This window comes from Zingiber officinale, chromosome 5B (assembly GCF_018446385.1).
Source record: "Zingiber officinale cultivar Zhangliang chromosome 5B, Zo_v1.1, whole genome shotgun sequence".
In the NCBI taxonomy this organism is placed as follows: Eukaryota; Viridiplantae; Streptophyta; class Magnoliopsida; order Zingiberales; family Zingiberaceae; genus Zingiber; species Zingiber officinale.
Genome location: NC_055995.1, coordinates 47,758,865 through 47,763,054, shown reverse-complemented (window position 1 = coordinate 47,763,054; position 4,190 = coordinate 47,758,865). Strand labels below are relative to the sequence as shown.

The 4,190-nt window shown below is 35.9% G+C and overlaps 1 long non-coding RNA gene across 4 annotated transcripts; it reads left to right on the top strand.

Moving 5' to 3' along the window:
* On the top strand, positions 1-3,837 carry LOC121984391. 4 transcript variants are annotated; one of them, XR_006112880.1, is made up of 9 exons: positions 1-21; positions 320-432; positions 1,061-1,167; positions 1,239-1,309; positions 1,498-1,787; positions 1,928-2,061; positions 3,099-3,427; positions 3,618-3,720; positions 3,827-3,837. It is a non-coding gene; the product is annotated as an uncharacterized LOC121984391 (long non-coding RNA). The 4 variants fall into 4 exon arrangements; XR_006112882.1 differs by lacking the exon at positions 1-21 and adding an exon at positions 72-181 and having other exon boundaries at positions 3,338-3,427; XR_006112879.1 differs by lacking the exon at positions 1-21 and adding an exon at positions 72-181.
* Positions 3,838-4,190: the final 353 nt, after the last annotated feature.

Here is a 4,190-nt window from a genome sequence, read left to right as displayed (position 1 = left end):
GGAGCGTTGAGAGGAAGAGAGGTTAGTTACAGCCGAACCTTCTTTCTCCCCGATCCCTTCCTCCCTTCTCTGATCTCGGTGAACAACGACGACGGATCTCGATCGGTGGATTTCGCCGGCTGTCGGGAGGGAACCAAGGGCATCGGCGTTGGATCAGGCCAGCATCGATTGTTTGGAGGAGGTAACAACCATTGTTCCTTCCCGATCTCTGTCCCTGTTCGTCGGCAAGAACAAGTCGTTGCCCTAACTTCGATCTTGGAGGTAAGGGTTTGGTTTTGGTTGTGAATTCGAACCTTGATCCTTTCTAGTGTTGATTCAGGTGGTTCTTTCTGGGAAGCAGAGACTGGTATTTTGGTCCCGGCCACCACAGCTCTGTTGGATCGATCTCTTCTTCGTATCAGTGATCGTCTCCGGTGATTGAAGGGTGCAGAGGTAATGAGGTCGATCTGTTGTTGTTGTTAACAGGTTGTTTTGATGACTTCTTGTTATTCTTTCTTCTTGATCCGGCTAGTGAAGATGCACTATGTAATGTTCTGTTTGTAGGGGATTGAGGTACGGTTTAGTTCTTGTTCCTTACCCTTGTGCGATCATTAGTTGCAGTAGATGTTACCTAATGAATCCTGTGTGTTTTGAGCTGGATCCACGGCAGAGTCAATAAGAATTTGTTTGTTCTGGTGTTGGAGGTTAAGGGTATGATGTGTTACTAGTTAACAAGGATAAGAGTTGTTATATTGGGTAATTGAATGTTGTAAATAAAGATTAACCTGAATCTGAAATGGTTTCAGTGACATTTAGGTTTCATGTTAGGTGATTATGGAAGATTGTAACCTTGAAGATCTAATGGGAATTTAGATATTGGATGGTTTAGGTTAGAATATAAATTTAATATGGTTATGTTAAAAGAAGGGAGCCGTACCTATGGTTAGCGTTTCTTTTGTATGTTCATTTCCTCCAGGTTTTTGTAATTTAATTTCCACCCTCTAGGGTTTTTTTTTAATTCAGTTTTCGATGCCTAATTCCACCCTGCTTCTTTCTGACATACATTTACACATTGTTTCAGAGGATGCGATGTGCTTATTTTAGATACTGGATTGGGAAGTGCAGAGAATCAAGCAAGGGTCAAGGAGTTGCTTCATGTGGAGGAATCAAAACTAGAGGAGGATGAGGGTAAGTGTTTTTACTCATAATATTATTTTAGTTTCTGTTCAGATCAGTTGGCACTCGATTCTGTGCTTTAGGAAATACCACTCCAGCAGTGAGATGGGTTCGAGATGATAAATATGATTGCATCCGATTAAAGCATTGCAAGGTGAGCTATATTCACTGTGTATCCCCCCTTCAGAGTACATATGTATCTGTATAGTAATTAATTTCAATATAGGCACATCAAATTACCTTAATTGTTTCTGGACATAGACTTAATCCTTTGGATTACTTTATTTTAATTGGTAGAGTATTTGCCACTACCTTTCTATTATTCATTCTTTTGCTTTGCAGGTTGTGACAAAAATTGATTGGCATCGGAAAGGAGACTATTTCACTACTGTCGTTCCTAGTGATATCCTAATTATGAATTTTAGTTGTACTTATTTTTAGTCATTCCTAGTGCCTATTTTATATCTCAGTTTTGTTTCTTTCTTTTTTCTAATACACACTGACAAATTGGAAATATATAAAAATCATGACATTATACCTAGTTACCTAGCCTTTGAGGCTGGAATCAGGATGAAACCTAAAGTGCCCTGAAAAGTTTAGGCATACCAAATTCTCTCAGTTTAATGACAGAGGTCAGTTGTGTTGCAAACTTTGTTGTTTTCCTTGTTTTTCATTTACCGCGTCTAGATTAAGAAACTATGGCTTTCTAACTCAAATAAAAATTGCAATTCCTGCCTATCTTAGACCTAACATTAACTTATTAATTGAACAGGTGTTTTAGATTGTAAATTTCATCCGAGGCAGCCATGGCTATTCACAGCTGGAGCAGATTCTGTCATTAAACTGTATTGCCACTAATGATAGATTCTCCAGGAAACTTTGAAGAATCTCCTCGAGTCAAGATACGTGAGTACTTGCTGATCCTACATGACTACGGTAGCAAGTTCATGTTCTTTGCTTGATAATTTATTCTTTTTTGACCAATTCATTTCCGCAAACCCCTTACCTGTAAGCACCAACTAGTATCCTTATTGTCAAGAATTAATTTTATCAACGACTTATAAGTTTGGTATGCATATTTCTTATGATGTTGAACCTTGACTTTGAGACACATGATGGCTTTGTTTTATTTTTTTTGTTGAATTTTCTATCCTGTAAGTTTCAACTCCACTAGTATCATGTTTCCATAGATGATGCTGTCTTAGATGTTGGAGTCGTGACTCATTCTTTATACTGATGTTTCTGTGTGGAATTTTCCCAGTTGTCCTGTTCATTGTTTGATGTTTCTGTGTGTGTTGTAGCTGAATTTGGTTGTAGCTTCTGCAAGCTTTCTTCACTTTCTTCCCTCCACTATCTGTTAACAAGTTTGATCTTTACAATTCAGTTATAAGAACAAACAATATGACCAAAGGTTGACAGCTTTGCTTCATCCTTTTTACATTTCAGTATGTGGATGAAAGCAAATATGTACTGATGTACCTAAATGGATTTACAAAAATATCTTTGAAATGTTTTGTCATACAGATATGGCATCTAGTATAATTTTTTCCAACTTGATTGTTGCATTATCATATAATGAGATTAGGTGCACAGCTTGCAGTCAGTTTATTGTTTTTGCTAAAGATCATTGCTAGTAGGCCGACAAAAGACAGGTCTAAAATGAAGCCTAAGAAAACATGCTTAAGATGATATTTTAAGATTTTCTAAACATTGGATCGTTGCGGAAGGTTGTGATTGGCACGGCAAGTGTTCTAAAATGAAGCCAAAGAAAATGGGGGAGAAAATAAGGTTCGGCTTGAGGAATTTATGCAATAAAGCAGTTTTATATTTGATTCCTTCTTTAATTATATTGCGTGTGTTCCTAAGCTGCAACCTATTAATAATTTTAGTTTTATAATGTTCTTTGCCACTACCTTTCTATTATTCATTCTTTTGCTTTGCAGGTTGTGACAAAAATTGATTGGCATCGGAAAGGAGACTATTTCACTACTGTCGTTCCTAGTGATATCCTAATTATGAATTTTAGTTGTACTTATTTTTAGTCATTCCTAGTGCCTATTTTATTCCTAGTCACCTTATTTCAATGACAAGAACAAGGGTTCTCATGGCCAATATGTGTCTATTAATGGGATTTTCAATGTCTTGCTTACCACGCTAATCCTACTTCTGATTGGATTTGCAGCTTCAAGATATCAAACTCTACACCTTCTATATGGAGCTAGATTTGCAAAAGCCATATCCAACTCGAGGAAGTGACTTATTGACATGGGAGGTAGGTGTACCTCTTTAGTTCCGCTTTTAACCAAATATCCCTATAAAGATTCATTTGTGTGCTCTTAACATATCTATTCCTACAACGTTGTTATCTAGGATTAGCATTTATTTTGTTAAATGTGATTTATGCACCTATAATTATTCTGGTGAAGTTAGCATTCTATTAAACTAGATTATGACCTTTGCAGAGAACTTATTGGTAACCAAGGACTTTGTGAAGATAGCAAATTTTGGCCTTGCTCGTGAAGTTCATTCGAAGCCACCATTCACAGAATAGGTTTCAACACGCTGGTAAGCATGTTTATGACAAGCACTTGTGATCTTATATTTTTTATTTGATACATGTACACATTTGTTTTAGTTATTTGACATATGGTGGATTTATGTGTTTTTACAGTTTACAAATCTAAAGTACTCCAGAGTTGAAATTGATGAAGTGCAGTTCGAGTGGGCTGAATGCATGATAGATTACATTTGAAGTGCGGTTCTACCTTGATCTGTTAAAAGAATGTTCTACCTTGATTTTGATATCTATTAGCTAGCTTTTGATGTAAAAAGAATGTTTGAGTATTTTATGGATATTGTTGTAGGAAGATTATTTATATAATTTATGAATATTTGTGTATTTTATGGATATTATTGAATGAAGAATATTTATATAATTTTTGAATATTTGTGTATTTTTTTTTGTTATTGTCGGTTTATCATTGTTTCGGAAATCAAATTTGTGCTGTTAAAAAATATACATATTACATCGGTTT